The 21,445-nt window shown below is 42.7% G+C and overlaps 1 protein-coding gene across 1 annotated transcript in view; it reads left to right on the top strand.

The window, feature by feature from the left end:
* myt1lb (myelin transcription factor 1-like, b) overlaps positions 1–21,445 on the top strand; it is a 153,769-nt gene that overhangs the window by 43,441 nt on the left and 88,883 nt on the right. Inside the window, exon 5 of the mRNA XM_034675869.1 lies at positions 16,666–16,780. The gene's annotated coding sequence lies outside the window, so the exon portion shown is untranslated. The remainder of the gene's footprint in view (positions 1–16,665; positions 16,781–21,445) is intronic.

The raw sequence follows: 21,445 nt of genomic DNA, 5'->3' as shown, positions 1-21,445 counted from the left end.
CTGGCTGGCTGACTGTTGATCTGTGGCACTGGGCTGGCAGAAGAGGCTCCTCAGGGAGAGCGCTGCTCCACACAGCCTCTGCTACATCCCTGCAGCCCTCCACCCATATCTCCATCCCTCCATCCCTCCATCCCTCCATCCCCCAGCTGGGATGGAAAGACAAGCCTGTGAGGGGAGACTTTTAGCAAACAGAGACACAGACAGGTGAGAGAAGGCAAACAAAGGCGGCTGACGGGGGCGCAATTAGGAGAGGAAGAGAAAAGTTTCACTTCGTGGTGACGAGGAGAATGAAGGAATAAGAGTGTCGAGCTTCGAATGAGAGGCAGGACGGCACTGTAGGAACATGATCTCCTCTCCTCTCCTTCCCCCTTTCCTCTCCTCCTCTCCTCTGTAGCAAACACTTGGAGGACACTGACAGGACTTGCTGCCACATGGGGCTCTGTGTGTACCCCGGGCTTTATAAACACAGAATATGTGACTTCTTTTGAGCCTCATGTCTGATACAGAAATTTTGTTTTTTCACTGATCTACTTAAAGAGAAATATTTCTGTTTCTGAAACAAATCATCATTAATTCAGGACCTAAAGGACTCACTAGCTAAACTAAGGTAAACATGGTGACATTTCTCTCTCTAGAGGCACAACAGTGCATTGTTAATGTCTGACCATGGTGTATTAAATGGTTTGTTAAAGGGCAGTGGATGGATCCAACATAAATTTATGTCACTCAAGAAAGAGCAAGTAAAAAAAACAGAACAGTGGAGGCTTTGGTGGACGAGAGGGCGATGCAACATCCGTCTCTGGTTTCAAAAAGCATCTTACTAATATCATTTGCTGTGACCCTCTCTGCCATGTTGTCAGATCTCTGGGATAAATATCTGAGCCTGTCACTGACAGAAACAAAGACTTCTACTGGAAGTATTTCGGTTTGGTGCATTTCATTTTTTCCCAACAATCAAGAAATAAAAATGAAAAAACCCTGAACGTAGTTTAACATGTTTGTATCGTGTTCAGGTAGACAACATGGAGGGTATGTTGAATTTCACTCTCAATTTTTTTTATAGAGTATGTAACTTTAGATCGATGAAGAAGAGAGAGGGGGAAATTGCACAGATATTAGAAAGAGATGTTAAAACCCACAAGGAGCTGAAAGAGACGTCGCCCAAATCGAAGAAAACAGACACCAGAACACAGCACAATCAACACTGCTGCTGTTATTTTCTTCATCTGTTTATAATGCCAACACATAAAGAATAATTTTTATAATGTACCGTGGATGGAAATGTTAATTTAATGTTAATTTGACCTTTAAGTTGGCTGATGAGAATACCACTGCCATGAGAGCACTACCAACCGTCAAATCAGCGTGTTTGTGTCTTTAGTTGGTAGCCGGGTAATAAGTGGAGTAATGTATTGTTAGCTGGTGGTTATGCAAAATAAAACACCTTCATGGTGGACAAGACTCCTACTCCAATACTATATAGCATACATTTAAATCACATAGCTGACACTGTAAACACAGAAACTAGAGCTGCCGTGTGGGATTTCCAGATCACCAAATTTGCGAATAAGTAGTACTAGAAGAAGAAGTGGAGACGAACTTCCTCTCACTTGTTTCTAAGAATAATCCTGAGCTGTTACTGGTATGTTCTATTACATTTTTCTGTGTAAATTATTTGCACCAATCCTTGAATGCTAAAGGAAAACCAGGTCTGTAGTTTCCTGAAAGTCCTGTGGAGGTACTTTCAGGACACAGACAACATATTAGAGTGTAACGCTCGTTTATATTCCCCATGTTTGGACAGTTGAGATATTGTATCACTATGTCGATATGTGATTTGAGGTGCTGAGCAGGTTTTTTTTCATGGCTTTCTCTCGGCTAGAGTTACACAAGGTTAATGTTACAGCCGCGCGTGGGAGTTTCAGTGTGTGTGTGTGTGTGTGTGTGTGTGTGTGTGTGTGTGTGTGTGTGTGTGTGTGTGTGTGTGTGTGTGTGTGTGTGTGTGTGTGTGTGTGTGTGTGCGTGCGCATTTTGCTGCAGGGCGCAAAGCTGCTCCAACTGTCCATCTGCCGAGTTCACAATCCACCTGAGCCCACTCACACATGCACATGTGCACCCACACACACACACACACACACACACACACACACGCACACACGCACACACACACAAACACACACACGCACACACACACATTTGCATCCATGCTATCATGCATGTGCACGTGCAGAGATATCACCCAGCCCAGACTCCCAAACACTCAGCATGGACCTGCACGGCCATGCTGAGTGTTTCCCTTGTTGCGTCTCCATTCAGATTCATTCTCTCAGCAATTTGCATAAAAACACCTTTTTCAAGCTGTCACCTTGATGTAGCTGCAATACACAGTGTGATATCAACATAACAAGTTTTCTGACAAAATTCCAGAAATGCACAGATACATATTCCACAACAGGTGTTCAGAGAAGTAGTGGAAATAATGTGGTGGGAAGACAAAACAGGCACATGCAAACATACACATACACAGACGCTTCATACAGAGCGTGTCTGCATGTACGTTTACATAAACACAGTTCATGTGATTGTTTTTCAGCTCGTGTCTCCGTGTGGGCATGTGTGCTCGGTAAACGCAGTGCCAAGCTGATAATTACTGAAACGAGCTTGTGACTTGCTGTTGCTGGTACGACTCTGGCAGCATCTCAGAATCAAATTCATTTACAAGTGCCACATTAAGCACCTGTTTCTCCACTGAAGGTTTGGGATGTACACTTTTCTTTTTTTTCCAGTGACACCAAGCATGGTTTAATCACTGTATTCTCTTACAGTAATTGGGATAAAAACAAGCAAGTCTGTGGTTATGTCCAAATAAATGCAGCTTTTATTGGTGCTGCTCCGTACTTGTCATCCTCTCTGCAGAGAGCCAGCCAACATCCCCCCTGAGCTCGCCAAACAGGTGCCATACAGCTACTGTTACTTTTCATTGGCCTGTCATAATGTGCTGCACTTTAAAACCTCATGTTCCACTTGGTTTTTAGATTTCTCCGGGATGTTGACAGGAATTTATTTTTAGTGCACTTTATTTTTATTATCATTATCATTGGGGGCAGCTGTGGCTCAATGCTAGAGACTCTCAATCGGTTGGCAGTACGATCCCCGCTCCCACATTCACATGTCAAAGTGGCCTCGGGCAAGACACTGAACCCTGAATTCCCCTTGGTGACACATTCAGTGGTTTTTGAATGAATAGAATTAGTTAAAACTGATGGTCGAATGAATGAGACAAGAATAAGTGCTTTGAGTAGTCGAAAATAAGTTTCTAAATACAGTCCTTTTAGTATTTGTCATCTAGTGATTAGGATTAGTGAATACCAAGCGGCAACCTCCGGTCTAAAAATATGAGTCCAATACAGCAGTGCTAAGAACTCGGGATGTCAACAATTAATTGAGTATCATTTAATTGATTGTTAAAAACTTACTCAAACACATTTTTCTGTTTCGATTTTCTATCACTTGGAACAACCATCATGTGGTCTTATATTTGGTTCAGCTATCAGGGAGGTGTTTAAGTTTAAAGCATGTTTCGATGTGAATCAGCTGACTGGAGGTGTTGCTCACAGCAGAGATTCTCAGCTGGGGGCTGCGGCTGAGTGACAGGTCTCCACGAGCGCTTTTTTTCTCCGCCGCCGGACTGATTATGACCCGGTTGCGCTCCTGGCTGACACCTGACTGCGTTCACATGTTTATTTTTCTCAATAAGAACAAGTAGACAGAAAACTGGACACTGTGAGTCTAAAATATGTTTCTGTTCAGTTCCCTTGTTGAAGTCTGAGTCTTCACTTTTATGACTATATGTCCGCAGAGATTATGAGCCTGCTCCTCCACACATTGATATTCAGCGTGTTTAACGTTTTGAACACCTCAATACGATCCTTAGATATTCAATACTGTCAGTTATATACATTGTCGTGAAGGAACATTTGATTCAGGGGAAAAAAAACGCATTTGGCATTGTTTTTGACGGAAAACGTTTAAATTTGTTTTTAATGATTAATCAATAATTAATCATTAACATTTCCAAAGATCGATCAGGGAAAATACTTGAAATTTACATCCATACTAAAAACTGCAGTTCATCAAGGATCCGCTTAAGGCTGGCTCCAGAAGTACTGGAAACCACATACACACCAATTCAAAAAAGACGATATTTACAGCAGAAATAAACATGTTTACAGCCTGGTTCAAAAAATGAGTAGTCTGGTTCTCATTTCTCAATCAGCACACACTGTACGGAGGCTGAATTTTTTCATAACGCTGTAATTTCGAAGATATTGAGTTCACGAGTCTTCCAATGAGAGGCACAGCTGACTTGACTGACAGGCGGGAACACTGTAGCTGTTGGCTAGGAGGCTCAAAGCCCGCCTCTTTACGTGACGATCGCTCGACAGCAGCAATATGGCTGCCACCGACGATTAGATACTACATCCATATTTTACACAGTCTATGGTTAAAATATGTAATGCACAGAAGTTTAAAGAATGATTTAATGGCAGCAAAACAAAAAGAAACTGAAAGCTGCTGATGTCACGTGATAAGACGAATAATTAGTCCATCAGAAAACGACTCAAAAATAATCTCAAGGTGGTATAACTCACCCTGGGGCCGCTGTGTTTGCCTCTTTACTGTATTTTCTGATTTGCTGGTCTGAACGTCTCAGGCTGGGCAGTAGGTAGTAAAGAGGGCACAGTCTGGCTGATGTTTGTGTGTGTGTTTGTGTGTTTGTGTGTGTATGTGTGTGTGTGTGTGTGTCTCGGAGAATGCTCTCCGGAGCTATTTTGAATTACCGTGTGATTCATTCAAATCGAAACAAATTCTGTCTCATGTCGTCCAGCGCCTTTGACTCCCACGCTGAAAAAAATATAGGTCCAACATTTGAGCAAAAGAGTGAGAGGGAACATTTTCTATTCTGTTCTATTAGGCTGCTATTTTTGGTGCCACAGGATACCCAGTGACTGTGTAGAGCCTTGTCAGTGACGAATGTGTTTGTGTGAAAAGCGGGTGGGGTGCCTTCCCACAGGAAGATATGTATGTATGTGTCTGTGTGTGTGTGTGTGTGTGTGTGTGTGTGTGTGTGTTTGTGTGTTTGAGATGGATGGAATTTGGGGGGATATTCAGTGGGGTTTTTTTTCTTGCCTGCAGGATTGTGTGTGTGTGTGTGTGTGTGTGTGTGTGAGACAGAGAGAGAGAGACATTGTATGTGTCTCTCTCTGGCTCGCTCCCCTGCAGTGATTCAGTGTGTGTATGCCCATTAGCTTGCCCGCCTGTGCGTGCACCTCTGAATGTAAAAGTCTGCAATGCTGTGTGTGTTTGCCAGCCTGTCTCAGAGCCTGTGCTGAGCCAAGCTGGGGGTTCCTTTGTGTTTGTGTGTGTGTGTGTGTGTGTATGTGTGTGTGTGTGTTCCTGCTGTCATCCTGGGGTAAAGCCTCAGGACATATAGGGTCATGTGACAGACAGCCCTATCTATCTATCTGCAGACTGCATCATTGGTATTCTGGGTAGACACTGGCAGGGGCAAGGGAAGGAAGGAGTGTGTGTTTGTGTGCATGCATGTGTGTATGTGTGTGTGTGTATGCGTGTGTGTGTGTGAGAGGGAGTGAGTTAGAAACAACAGAGAGATTGGAGAGAAAGCGAGGGAGCGGGGTTTTGTGGAGCAAAAAATAGAGACGAGAACAATAGAGCTCATCAGTGCATTGAGACCTGGGTGCAAACACACACACACACACACACACACACACACACACACACACACACACACACGCTCACACACACAAGGTTACACACACAAATGAGTACAAGTGTTAAGCACACCGTATAGACCTCGCACTTATAAGCATGCCTGCATATGCACACAAACTGCCATCCAATCATTCATCAGTAATGATAAATGCACACACACACACACACACACACACATCTTGTATATTCACCAACATCCACACACACACACATCGCCGTCCTTGCCGATTCATAAGGGAGATCTGATATGAATAACGAGAAGGACGATGCCAAGAGGACTAAATGTTGGAAAATGTCAGGAGCGGAAACACAAAAGCAGCTTTTTCATTAGTCGGGGCAAAGCTCTTGAACGCAGCTTTAGTGTATCTGAGCTCAGGGTTAAACTCCAATCTGATGAGCCAAAAGACAGCTAACCTTCAGAGAGGCTTTTACTGCAGAGACGCTGCACGCTGCCGCCTCTTTAGATTGATCTCTTTGTCTTTTAAGGGAAGATTGTGTGCACACCTCTGTAAACAAGCGTTCAGCTTTCATTCAGAGACGATCACGTGCAGGGCATCAGTTCAGGAACTCCAGCTCCGGGATGTATAATCATTCACAGGCTTAACTTTTAGACGGGCTTTTATAAAGATTCCTGAGAACAAGTCTTCTGAATTTAAGATGCAGTGAAAAAAAACTTCAGAGTAGAGTAAATGTTGTTCTTTGAATTTAATGCAGAATGTGCTGACGACAAAAAGACGAGCTCACCTGATGCCGGCTAAAGTTAATATCTGATAATTCTGAAAGAGACCTGTAAGGAAGCAACAACAAAGAATAAATCGCTGTTTTAATACATCAAGGTTTTGTCTGTTAATTTCTTAAAATGTCATGCTCATGGTCATGTGTGTTACCTTTGTCACAATCATTTTATTTAATCATCTTACTAATCGTTGAATAGATGCCAGTGATTATCGACTAGTGTTTAGGCTGGAAATGCCCATCCCTGATTGGGTTGTATTTTGAGTTGTAAGGAGTCATTAAATCTCCTTTATCTAACCAGGTTTTCACCTTTGAGACCAGATATCTCCTTCACAAGGGGGGGGACCTAGCCAGGAGTTGTGGTGCCTCATATAGCCCCTCAAAGCTCTACTACCCAGATGTAAACAAGCACAGATGACAGTTTGCATCTTGTAACACAGCGCATTTTTTTTTCAGTCAGTGTTGGTCTAGAAAATGGAGACAAAGTTGTGTGCAGGCTGTGTCTGGTTAAACTGGCATGTAACCACTCGATTGGAGCAAGCAGCAACCTCCAGTCTAAAGATATGAGTCCAATGCGGAAGTGCTCAAAACTGCAGTTCATTGAGGATCCGCTTGAGGCTGACTTCCGGAAGTACCAGAAACCACATACACACCAATTAAAAAAAGAGGATCTTTACAGCAGAAATAAACATGTTTACAGCCTGGTACAAAAGACGAGTGTAGTCTGGATAGCTAATTTCTTGATCGGCACACACTGTATGGGGGGTGAATTTTTCACTGCACTTTTCAAAGATGTTTAGATTACAAGTCTTCCAATGAGGCACAGCTGACTTGATTGACAGGTGGGAACACTGTAGCTGTTGGCTAGGAGGCTCAAAGCCTGCCTCTTTACGTCACAATCACTTGACAGCAGCAATGTGGCTCCAAAACAGTGCTTCAGAAACACATGGTTGTTTGAATTAATTGTACTAAACTTTTTGACTTGTAGGAAATTGAGTGGCTTCAGAGCGTCCCTGATTTACACGCAGACAACTTGGACTCAAACATTTCACTAAAGGTTGAAGCAGTAGGTGCAGGAGTCAGATTTTAGTAGCTTTCAAATCCCTCACTACCTCTAGTTTAATGTGCTATTATGTGACTTTAGTGTTTCTAATAATCTAACACAAGATCTCTGTATCATACAGTCTCGCAAACATCCTTCATGTTCAATGAAGTAAAAATCCCTGTTTCTGTCAATGGAGTCTGGCAGCTTTGAAGCGCGCAATGTGACGTCTGTTTCCAGTTTCAGAAACAGTTTAAATCTTTTTTTTACAAAAGGAAGTATTTTTCTGTATGAATCCTCTCTGCAATGTTTCCAGACACTCAGAACCACAATGTGAGCCTGAGAGCTGCAGAAAGAAGAACTTTGAGGTGACGTACTTTCATTTGGTGCACTTGAATGCAGGGATTAAGTGCTCCTACATGTGAATGACTGGAGCAGTTCTAAACTTCTGGTGTTTGTTAGTGAACTTGACCTCTGATACATAAAATCGTATAATGAGATCACAGGAGCTCATGCAGGTGAGAATATCACTGAGAAATGTTTCTTCTTTCATGAATCTTTATAACTGGATCCACATGCTCAATTGGGCCGAAATTGTTGGCATTTTCATTCATTATGCTGGAACAATGATGGCTGCCCTGGATGCACTGCAGGTCACACTACAGGCTATGAGAAAGATCCTTAACACCCCCTCGTAGCATCATGTGCGTCAGTAGCATGAGTGGTGTCGGTTTCTATAGGTGCAGGTGGCACACAGCTCTGTTTCCCTGCGACTGCTCCAAGTCTTGGCTGTCTCCCTTCTCAACCTTGGTGTTCTATAGGTGCCGGGATGAGAGATGGTGTTAACACCTCTAAAAGCGTAAATCACCTCTCCCTCTCTCCCTCTTTCCCTCTCTCCCTCTCTCCCTCTCTCCCTCTCTGTCTCCGTCTCGCCGCGCCCTCCCTCCGTCCCTCCCTCTACTCGCTCTCCCTCACTGCAATGTTGTTCTCCTCACTCGCTATCTGTGCTGAGAGGTGATTGGAGTCTTCCCAGTCTGATAATGGGCCACTCACACACACGCACACACAAACACACACACATAGACGAACACACACACAGACGAACACACATACACACACACAAACGCACACACCTTTTTTACAGCCACAGAGCAGAGAGAGAGAAAGAGAGAGAAGGAGACTCATCAAGTAATTAAGGCCCTGGCTCTCCCTTGGAAATTAAAGGAATGGCCCTTTGCTCTCTGTCTCTCTCCCTCTCTCTTTCCCTCTCTTTCTTTCTCTCTCTCTCTCTCTCTCTCTCTCTTCCTGCCGGGCTGATTGCTGTCTGGCTCCTCTCCTCACCTGAGTATTTCACTCTCTCTCTCAGGCAGCCAACCCATAGTGCATTGTGCTGGTGATTACCCCACTGTGGGTAATTGCGGCGGCGGCTCGCTCGATGTTATTTCCCCCACTCTCTGCCCTTACAGAGGAGCAGACGCCTCCCCTGAGAGATTCATGGTGTGGGGGGTGCACTTTTAGATGTTTTTGTGTCCTGTTGGAGTGGAAATCTAATAAGAAATACACTGCATTTGCTCCTCTTATTTATTTCTACTTTCTAGAGTAGGCGTCAGCTTTGGGAGTGTGTGTGTGTGTGTATGTGTGTGTGTGTGTTTCCAGTGAAGCCCAGCAGGTCACACATGCGGTCAGTTCCATCTGTCGCGTCCTTGAACAGTAAAAGCGAGTTCGAAAACTGCTTTAACCGCAGCTCGCTCACCCTCTTTTGCAGGATTCAGGTTCAGGGAAGTCATAAGGAGCCCGTCCACTTCACTCCCTGACAGCGTCTGTCACCTCTGAACCCGAGAGCATCAGTCAACACGGCTCCGTCCAGAGATAGTTTGAGAGATTCTGACCAATAAGATGAAACAAACTTCTGTAGCTGCTGCATGAAGACTCTCCCAAAAATTAAAATATATGTTGATTTCATACATTTAAGTTTGTTGGCTGCGTCTCAGCAGACCGGAGTGCAACGTTTTCAATATTAAATTAATTAATTAAGAAATAAAGATTTGATGAAATGTAGGCATCAGATCAAGAATTAACATTAATGCATATCTAAACCTACATTTTAAAAAAATTATTACATTTCATAACAAGCAGCGAAAAATAACATTCAGCTATCAGGGTGTTGTTTGAAGTTGAAAGCATGTTTCAGTGTGAACCAGTTGGCTGAAGGTGTTTCGCTGGGTGCAGCCATGCCCATTGTCTCCACATTGGCTCTTCTTTTGGGGGGAGCATTGCACAACACCCACCGCTAACGACACGGACACTGAGGTTGAGAACTTTTTACGGGAAGCTCTTCATCTTTGGATTCAAAGACCCCAGTTGCGCTCACGACCGACACCGACCATGAGGACATGCTTACTTTTCTCAGTGAGATCAACTATAACAAATATTTCAGTTTGTTCTTTGGTTGCAGCAATTCGTATAGTAGTTTGAGCCTTCCTTGATATGATTTTTTATTACTATGAGCTTCATATTCAGTGTGTTTAAAGTAGCCTACGCCCAGTGTTGCAAACTCCTCAGTGAAGAAAGTAGCAATTGGCTGTCCTTAAAGTAGCTAGAAGTCGCTAAATGACGTCATTATTTAATTTGCATAATCTGAATTGTAATAGACGCTGTAGGAGAGACGTGTAACATTGAGGGAGAGACAAAAAGAGGCTAAAAAACACCCGTAATATGTTTAGAACTACACTTAGGAGCCTACAACAAATCAAAGTACAACATTACACTTTTCAACCAGAACATTTTCAAGATGTTTATTGTATACAATCTACATTAACTATCTAAATGGACCAAAAAGAGACAGTAGGCAGTATCAGCCAGCGGTGTCTTCGTACATGCGTGATACATTTGCAGTCTGGATGCTGAGGGGTGAGCGCCTCCTGCTCTGAATGCAGCTAGGAGGGACTCACGGCAGCATCCACTGCTCGTTGAGAAGAGTAAGAACGATACATGCTTTCATGTCAGTCTCCAAAAGTCTCCATTAACACCAGAAAAAGTCGTTAGATTTGTCGCTAGTCGCTTTTTAGATCGTTAACATTTCCAAAGATCAATAACAGAGAACATTTACAACTTGCATCCCTGAATTTATTACGATATTTAAAAAAGAACTAAGACTAATGCCAGTGTTCATTTACAACATTGGACATCACCTCTTACCTGCACAGCAAGTGTAGCCATCATGGCTAAGGCTAGCATGAGCCTCACTCACAACCAAAGCAGCAGGGGGATGACGGATGGAGAGACATGTGAGCGTCTGGAGAAAAGTGACTCAAAAGTAGATGAAGTTATACGCAGAGTTCAGCTGTCAAACAGCCACAAAATATGGCATCACAGAGTGTAATATCTGAAGATTGCCCGCTTGGAGAGACCGCCTTAAAAGTGATCACAGCCTGAGAAAATTTTACCTGAAAGCAGCTGCTGGGAATCACCATAGAAGCTAGTTATGGTTGCTTCAACACTAATAATGAAAGGTTGTCTTTCAGGGTCGTCTTTTTTTTTTTTATTAACCGTAATTCATTTTCTGCTTTATCCACCAGCTTTCAGATAATAAAACACCCTTATCCTCCGATGTGAAGGCTTTAACATTGTTGAATTTGTCGGCTAGCTGTCGAGAAATTACCAAAATAAACCAAATGTTCTAACCAGCAGCTGATACCAGAACGAATAAAAAGCCATCTTTCAAAAAGTGGTTCTAACATTAAATTGTCAAGAATGAAACAACAGATTAAAAAACAATAGAAAGTGTATTTCACATCCTTTCTTCAGTCCTCTAATCTCTACTCACGGAGGGATTCGGTGGGACAGAAATGCTGCAGTATTTAAGTTGTGCAGATTCAGGGTCATGGGATTCCTCCAGCTGGTTTCTGCTGTATCACTGTTTTGACAGCGTGGTCAGTGTAATACCTCTGTGGGATTTAGGAGGTCGGGTGGTTTAGTTTAAGGATGTAGAGGATCAGGTCTTTTTATACACTGAAACCCTTTTGAATTACTAACCTCTGCGCCGTCAGGGTACACAGAGTTCTCCTGGATAAACTCTCAGAGTGGGATTCACCTAAAACAACTCTAAGATCCACAACAAGGACACGATGTTTGAGTCTTTTGCATGTATGCCTGAATGAGAGCCTGATCAAAGACAGTTTTCCATCATTATCTAGAATATAATTCTGCTTTTGAATCATGGATATCGAATGCAGGGTCATGAAGTAGCACTCAGCCCTGTATTAAGGATGTTTTTGTTGCTGTTTGTTGCATACTGAGAGAAAGTAATGCTGAATAGTTTGTGAGGAGCCAAAGTGATCCTCAGCAAATGTTGACGCTTTCGTAGAAGCTCAGAGCAAATGACCAACGGTGTCCTTCTGAGTCTGGTGGCAGTGTGCAAGTTGGACGAACCAGAACTTTGAGTCGATTGAGTCCCATAAAAAAAATACTTTTTAACCCACACCTTGAGGAGTCCTTCTGGAGACAGACTTAAAAGCCAAACAACGGCAGTCACCTTGCATGAAACGCTGACTCCTGACTCAACCAAACTTTTGGTCGTCCTGTGAGTCAGCTCAGAACATCCAGAATTGTGCAAATACGTGTATAACTTCTCGTCTTATAACTTCCAAAAATAGACGAGTTATAGAAAAATCACCCTGTAGAGTGTGTATGAATAAACAAATGAATCATTCAGACCAAAACAGTTTTTGCACCACGCTGTAAACATGTTTAATTAAGCTGTAAATTAGGTATTTAAACAGGGGTGTTAATGGGGATTCCTGGGCTATTGGAGCTTTGGGCTTGTATGCCTTTATAGAGAGAGAGAGAGACGGGACAGTTGATAGAGAAGGACAGAGACTGGCTTCATTTTCAAAATGAGAGATTGCAGCTTGGTTAGACAGGAAGAAAACAATATCTACAAGGTAGAGGTAACTCAATACAGACAGAACTATGTGTTAGAAAGGGAGAAACAGACATGAAGGGTATCCTAAGACTGACCAGAGCATGTGATAGAAAAGAAAAACACATACAAGGAAGGTTAAATCAAGACGTGCACTACTTCATGTTAAAAAGAAGAAGACAAGAGACTCAACAGGGTACCTGAAAACACCCTAGACAGAAGTAACATAATAAGGACATCAAAACAAACTCTAATTATTTTAAAGGAAAGAAGAAAATAAACAGTTATTGGTGCAAACACGGACACGATGAAGTGCTACAAAAAAACACAACATCTGAACATTAGTGAAAGGGTACCTGGAGGCAGACTTTATCTTCATCTTGTATGTCCGATCAGAACATCTTCTTTAACTTTCGGTAAGATGTGTGAGGATAAGTCGACTGTAACCATTCTACTTTAGCCTCAGATGCTGTCTTGTGGACTCGTGTTCGACTTGCAGCGCTCTTTGGGGCTGTAAATATTTTATTTACATACATAAAGGGGACGGGTGGTTCGAGGATCAGAGTAAAAGATACCGCTCTCACCTCGGTGTGAAATCCATCAAACACGTGCCGCCGCTCTCCTCTGACGGTGCTGGTTTCATCTGCGGCACGAGGACGCTCAGGCCGAGAAATAGTTGCTTCTTCACCTCCCCTGTGTGTATATATGTGTGTGTGTGTGTGTGTGTGTTTGTATGTGTGTGTGTGTCTGAGGGGCAATGAACAGGCACGGAAAAGAACACAGGATATGGAACAGAGAGAGGGAGAGCAATGGAGGGAGAGAGATTTCATCTCCTCTCTGCCTGTATACATATCTGCTAGAATGTAGGTCAGGCAGCCCCAGTCACTCTCACAGCCTGGGAGAATGAGATTGCTGTGTGTGTGCATACACATCACATGAATAACGCATGTGTCTCTCTCGTAATGTGTGCTTATTTGTGTGTGTCCCTTGTCCTCATGTGCCATACGTGTATTCCCATATATGATGGGTGGGATTTTTTTTCAGTGTGTGGGTCTAAAACGCCCGTCATGTACAGCATGTGTCACAGAAAATGTCACAGCTGACATCACAGCTTGCTTGCCTTACTGCAGTGTACATAGCCATACAATAGGTTTCATTACAGTGTGTGTGTGCGTGTGTGTGTGTGCGCGTATGTATGTGTGTGAGTAGTCAGTCTTCCTGGGCTATTTACAGAGTGTACCCTGGCTTTGATAGATATAGGAACCAAGAAAAGGGCAGGAACAGTCCCCTCTCATTCTCCAAGGAATACATTGTGAGAAAATCACACACACACACACACACACACACACACACACACACACACACACACACACTCACACACACACATGCACAAAGACACACACACTTGTAGGAGTGTGGACTTAGAAGCAGGCTACCTGTCCTTGGTCACATTCTGTGTCTGTAACAAAGATAAAGAGTGAGAATAGCATGTGCACATGTATATCTTTCAATGCCTGTGTGTGTGATTGTATAGGACCTGACTCCCTTGTGTGTGCGTGTGTGTGTGTGTGTGTGTGTGTGTGTGTGTGTGTGTGTGTGTGTGTGTGTGTGTGTGTGTGTGTGTGTGTGTGTGTGTGTGTGTGTGTGTGTGTGTGTGTGTGTGTGTGTGTGTGTGTGTGTGTGTGTGTGTGTGTGTCCCTCTATGAGTGTTTTCATTGCAGCTGAAGGTCTATTCTTCCCTCTCTCTTCGCTGTCTGCCGCTGTCCTTGGTGCTGAAACTAGCACACCAGCACTTCAGCTCCATGACTGGGAAACCAAGCATTTGGAACAATAAGTCCACGGTCACAGAGTGCTGTGTTTGTGTGCAGCAGGAATAGATGTTGATATTCTTCAGCGCATGCCCCTCAGGTCGTTAGATCCCCAAACCGACGGGCCAAACTTTACATTCAGTGGCCCAAATCCACGCCGCAGTTAAAAACAGAACAGAACAAAGAAATTATGAGCATCATTAGAGATAGAGAGATTCATTGGTTGGCCGATTAATCAGACTGGGAGTGTGTGCAGAGATCACATCATTCAGGGCAGGAAGGGATACATCCACAAAGCCGCAGCGGCTCAGGATACTTTTCCAAATACACCACGAGCTGCTGAAATCCTCGGTCTTCTACTTCGAAAACAGCGGGTCAACTGCCTCAGATTCAGGTTGTCTCTGGTGGAAATTCTCATGGTTGTTGCTTTTTTGTGTTAATGCTAGCTGCAGCTACTCCTATTTCGTATTTCTTTAATACATCTAGATTGTGATGAAGACTTTTAAGAGGCCTGTAAAAGTTTGTTGCGCTAAATCTTGAGGACTATTTTCCTCCTACTTGCAGCACGTTTTGTTAGTTGGAATCATGTTATCCTCCTATGAAGCAGTAAAAAACATCCACACCTGTGACGTCATTATTACTTCCTGTCAGTATGTAACGGTAGACCACGTACCACCACCTACTTGTATTATCAGATCAGTAGAGACTCAGAGACTCACTCTTCTGTGGCACAGCATGGAGTGGTGGTTAACGTTGAACCCTGTACTGTGTCTTCTTCTGGAGTTCTTCCCGTGCCATTTATTTTCCATTTGTCAGTCTTTCTTGTCTCTAACCCACCCCCATTCTTTCTCTCTCTCTCTCTCTCTCTCTCACACACACACACACACACACACACATACAGAGACGGACACACACACATATAGCTGGGGAATGTGGGCTGGGTCCTGATGAAGAGTCAGAGGGCTGTGATTTGTCATCAGCCTCCACATGAAGACCTTCATCAGAGGACAGACCCATCACTTACACTCTGATTATAATGACCAAGGGGCCAGGGATGAGTGTGTGTGCGTGTGTGTGTGTGTAGAAGTGTGTGCTCAGAGGTTGCTTTTATTTCATGTGGTGGATGCTGCTGGACTTTTTACACACACTTTTTCATCACAACGTCTAATTGCCGTTGATTATACATGTTTACATGCTCAGTAATCCAGCCGTGCACACCCATCCTTCCTCACTGTCTAAACTTCACATCGAACATCTAAATGTTCCACAGACAGAACTCAGAGTCTGCTGCAGCCCTGAGTTTTATGCTTTAGGAGTGTATTGGTGACAGTAATCTAATACAAACCAGCCGTTGCTGCAGATTTAAAATCATAAAAGCGAGCAGGACGGAAGTCGTAAAATGAAGAATTCGAGTGACCCATTGTTTCCTGCCACGTTTACAACTCGCTCATTGTTTCCAGCCCGGTCCTGCTTTTATTCACACTACAAAGGAGATGGACAAAAAAGGTGGAAAACAGAGGTGTGTGTGTGTGTGATGAGGAGTGGAAAAAAGACCCCCTGCTGCTTCAAAGTAAAGTTTGTGCACACATCCAGCACGGCTGCTTTTACGTAACACACACCCAGCAGTGTGAGCAGCCCTCTGCACACTGATGGGTGTGTGTGTCCTCAGGGAGCAGCTATTGTTTTGATTTAAGCTGCTTGGAGATAAGTTGGGAACTGTGTGTGCTTGCGTGTGTGTGTGTGTGTGTGTGTGTGTGTGTGTGTGAAGTGGGCCGTCTGGTGGGCTCCTTATGGGGGCCTTCATTCTTTTTGATGGTCCCTATACGCCATCAACTCCTCATCTGTTCTCTGCCATACATTCTCTCAATTAGCAGCAGTGGATGGAGAGAAACAAAGACAGTCACACCTGCATCTCTCCCCCTCCTGTCTCCGTCTCTCTTTATGTTAAAGGCTTTTTGTTTTTTTCACAAAGGAGGACATTGACCCCGTTACTCACTCTCACACCCTCTTCCTCCCCCTCCTCTCCTCCTCTAACTCAGCAAACGATGGAGAGCTGAGGAGAGAAATCATGGAGGCAGGCACGGATCATTAGCTATATTTGTCCCCACTTCCTGCAGAAGATGATAGATCTAGCTAATTACCCCATGTTGCCAAGCCTATCGCACACGACAAGCGGCCGTCGTTATGGCGGAAATCAACGCTCGCCTGGCGCCTGCCGCATAGCTGATGCTATATGACTATTCATGAGCCCCGAGTCAAAGGAGAGGAGGAAATTTCAGATCCTGTCACGGCTGTATGTGAATGTGATTGTTCTGGAAATGGTTTTAATGATGCATGTTCTCCATCTTCTGCTTCCCCCTGTGTAGAAAATGAGTTTGGAGGAGACGTGGTGAGCCAATTCTCTGCAGCTGAACGTCAGTGGGTCACGGTGGAAGCTGAGGTCTGGACCGGAGAGCTGTCTCAAGCCCCGAACCATTTCAGGTAGCGCAGTGCATCCTCTCCTCAGACTAAAACCTGAGCAGTTTGTTGTGTTTTGATCGTGTTGGACTTATATGAGAGAGCTGGATCGTACTACAAGAGTAATTATTGTGACAGTCTTCATTCTACTTCCTTGTACTTTTAAATATGAAGAAGCGAAGAGTCGTACATGAATATTAAAATCAAAATTTTCAACACTTTAATAACAGAGACAAAAATTAGAGTCAGTGTTTCAGTCCTGCAGCATCTGTCAGTCTTAACGTAATGTTTATAGCCCTCATAAAAACTGTTAAAGAAACAACTAGTGGACCAGTCCATTGTCAGGAGACCACTAAAATCAGGTGCTGCACCTTGCTGGATGAGGTTTTGCAAGATGCAGCAGTGCATGCATCTGCAGTCTCCGAGCACGTCTCAGCTCTTATTGTTTCTTTGAGTTTCGTGCTCAAACTTAGGGAAACAGTTTTCAAAATAAAAGCAGAATATCTCAAACTGCTTAGGTTAAGGGATCCAAAATACCCGGATATGTTTTCTAAATCGAGCCAAGTGTTGTAGAGATAATAATTTTAAAGATGTCAGAATACCAGCCCACATCTTAGTTTCAACTTCCTTTTATTTGTAGATATAGAAGCAGAGAGGAGTGCATACATGTTGAAATCATACACATTTTTCAACACTTAAGCAACAAAGTTAAATTAAATGTAAAAAATGAGAAGCCTAGTTTCAGTGGTGCAGCATCTGTCAGTCTTAACGTAATTTTTATAGCCCTCATAAAAACTGTTGAAGAAACAATTAGCAGACCAGTCCATTATCAGGAGACCCCTAAAACCAGGTGCTGCACCTTGCTGGATGAGGTTTTGCAGGATGCAGCAGTGCATGCATCTGCAGGCTCCGAGCACGTCTCAGCTCTTATTGTTTCTTGAGTTTAGTTCTTAAACTTTGGTTGAGGCATTCAAAATACCCGGATATGTTTTCTAAATCTAGCCAAGTGTTGTAGAGATAAGAATTTAAAAGATGTCAGAAGACCAGCCCACGTCTGAGTTTACTTTAACGTTTGAACGAAAGTCCATCTCAAGCCTTCTTCACTGTTTCACTGCACTCCAGAAAATGTCCCTGTAGGCTGCATGTTTGACCACAAGCAGTCAAATATCTCACCTCAGACTTTCTCCGCTCTGTAGTCTTTACTGCTCATCTCAGCTGTCAATATATTGTTATCAAATGTTGCTGAAAAGCCCTCTTACATATTGGAGAAATATGAGCATGCTCTTGAAAATATCAGGGCCTTGGAAGTCCTGAGATATCCAAGGAGTGCATGTGTTAATGTTCCCGTAATACAGTCTTAGATATTTGTACAAATTCACAGTATAATAGTAACTGATGAGACAGTGTAGTTATGGTTGCAGCTGCATCCTTATCCCGCAGAGACAGAGATCTCTAATGTGTTTGATTCAGTGTCGCTCTGACCTGTGTTACATGTCCCACAAGAACCACTTTGTTGTTGTTTTCCTCCAATCTTTGATCAATTACCAGAATCAGTTCTTCATTGCTGCTCTAAAACTGTAGCAGCTGTAACACTCCATCTCAATACCATAGTCCTAAATTGTGTCTGATAGCAAAGGCACATCTTGCTGTGAGGGCTGCGGTGTCTGAGCTGTACAGACGGCTTTATTAATGGTGATCTAAGTTCATATAAAGAGAAATAGATCATGACGTGGAATCTGTGCAGAAAGTAACATCTTAGCTGAAACCAGATCCAACATTCGCGTTGTGTGTTTGGCATTTCTGGTATCTGAATCTGTATTGGCATCATTAAAGTTGCAAATATAAATCCTCCACATCCTGCTCTGTGTCAGCTCTCTGCCATTACCGAACCAGCTGATAATTTGTCCTGTTGTAGTCAAAACACAGATTTTCTGACTCTAAGCGTTTCAAAGCCCCGCACAGCTGCTGTCACCCAGCAGAGCCATTTTCCACACTAGTTAGGAATCACTCCTCAGATTTGAGTCTCTCTTTCTGTCTCCATCAGCCTCGCTCGCTCTCTCTCACTCTGACTGTCAGCGCCCACTCAGATGCTATCTCCACAGCCCTTCACACTCATTCAGATGCACTTAGCATCAGTTTGGCACACATGTTTACTGTCGCTGGATGATGCACGGCGTAAATACCTATTTGCACTGAAATTTGATAGTGCCTGCACAGGTTTGGTGGCTCCCTGCTGCTACACTGTACAGAATACCAATGCGACCGTGTTTGTGTGCGCTTGAGATTGTGCGTGTGTGTGTGGCGGAGGGTGGGGTTGGGCGCCATATGCCTGAAACGCACTCTCCCAAAACTTCAAGGGGAAAACAAAGGGAAACTGATAACGATGTGAATTGTTGTGACAGATGTCTGAGCACTCACACCCCCCATCACAACCAGCAGAATCACACAACACACACCAGCGCTCACACACACCCATGCTAAATGCTTGTTCTATGTCTCAGTGCATGTTACAATGAAGGCTGCATTACTTATCATGTTCCATTTAAGCTTACATCCCTTTACTCTATATCAAACAGCACAAGTCCTCTTCTTGTTGCTGCATGTCTGATGTCATTCATGTAAAAACAAAGACATTATATATACAAGGATGTTTCATTTCAAGGGAGACAATTAACATACGCAGCGTATAATCAATACAAACACAAACACAGTTTTTTCTGATATCTGTGCAGAAAAAAGTTGAGCTGCTGTCATCTCTCCTCTCACATCATAAACATGGATGCATGTTCAAAAGTGTGTCTGTCAGGGTGTGGCCTTTCAATGATTTTTCTTTATTTTAAAAGAAGTTTCTTTATGAATTTTTCCAATACAACAGTTTTAATTCACAGTGATGACTTATACTGATTAATAGCAATCCCCCACCACCTCCACCCATGATAACATTTAGAGGGAATACAAATTAATATCAAAAGATTCAAATAAAAATGGGCGTTTATTATTCTATTGTCTTGTTTGTTTAATTGGGGATTTTTTGTTTTATTCTATGGAGATGCTCTTATCTATTCTTATTCCTGTGTGACGTAATTTTGTGCTGTCTGCAAACATTTAATAAAAAGATTTTGGAAAAAAAAGATTAACATAAAAAAAATAAAAAAATAAAAAAATAATGATAATAAAATAAATTATATGAAGTACAATAAATAAATTGAAATAAATACATAAAATAAGTAAAAATTTGTCCGGTGTCTTCCAGAATGTTTTTTTAATGTTATCTAAAAATAATACATTTTACCCATTATAGTAGAAAATATCGAAAAAATTTGAAGCTAAATTTGAAATAAAACCTTGACCATAAAAAATGTATTCATTGTTCAGTATTTTTATGTCGTCACCGTTATTGTCTGCTTCACGGCAGATTTTTTTTTAAAGCCCCTGCTTCCTCGTACAACTCAGAGTGCCAAAGTCCTCCTGCTCAGCCTTGTGCCTTTGTATGTTGGAATAAACAAGGCTGATGCTTTTAGCTATCGTAGAGTTAAGACAAACCCTGAGGTTTCAGAATCCAAAACAGAATCAGCTTTATTGGCCAGGTATGCTTGAACAACAAGTCAAATTCCTTGTGTGTTCAAGCATACCTGGCCAATAAAGCTGATTCTGATTCTGATTCTGAAACCTCAGGGGAGACACACTTTGCATCAAATGGACGTAACCAACTCAAAATGACTTCTTAGACCTTCATTTTCGCACCTCGCCATGTTTAAACTTTAAGTACACTTCCAGTCAAAAGTTTGGATACACCTTCTCATGCAATTGTTTTTATTTATTTTAATTATTTTCAGCATTGTAGATTAATACTGAAGACATCAAAACTATGAAATAATCTGGTTTTGCCATAATCTGGATTACAACAGTAGTCAAATAGGGCTATCCATTGTGTACTAACCCTCCCTCTGAACAACACAACTGATGGGTTCAAACACATTAAGAAGGCAAGGGCTGTTTCCATACTCCAATGAGCGTTTACAAATCACAGAGTAAATGGCACGGTGATTTTAAGCCGTCTTTTTTCTTCTACACAAAATCAACAAACCAGCTTTGTTCTAGCTTTTTTCCACTTCTTTAGAAATCAGATGTGTTTTTTTTCTCTCCTGTTATCAATATAAAGTCTCAGCAGCACACAGTGTTTGGAAATACTGCTGCATAAGCCTTTAAGTTAACTAGAATTATACATATTTGTTATATGAAAAAAATCAACAGAAAATTATTCCCTTATTGAACTTTCTTTACTTCTTCCAGTAAGCTCTAAGAAATGGTCTCAGCCTCTTCCTCCTATGTTTTCCTCTTTGTAAGAATCATGGCATCCTTCATAATATGCAGCTGACTTGTGTGAATCCATGCTCAGTTACAGCGTGCACACACGTGTATTTTAAAAGTGCAGATCTGACAGATTCTCTCTGAGGGAGCAGGAACAACAGTAACAGACGCAGCAGCAGTGAAACACTCATCACCTCGCTTCCTCCCCTCAGTGCTCCTTGTGAGAGTCTGAAACAGGAAGCGTGCGCACACACCTCTGCAGCCGGCCATATGTTAGAGAGCCCTTCACATTCTGTCTGGCTCTTCGCCTCTCTTAGCAGCCCATGGGAAAATGTCACGGCTGTAATGAAGGTTAGCCTGCTTATTGAGGATTAGGAA

Source organism: Notolabrus celidotus, chromosome 22, assembly GCF_009762535.1.
Source record: "Notolabrus celidotus isolate fNotCel1 chromosome 22, fNotCel1.pri, whole genome shotgun sequence".
In the NCBI taxonomy this organism is placed as follows: Eukaryota; Metazoa; Chordata; class Actinopteri; order Labriformes; family Labridae; genus Notolabrus; species Notolabrus celidotus.
This window is presented reverse-complemented; position numbering and strand designations above follow the sequence as displayed.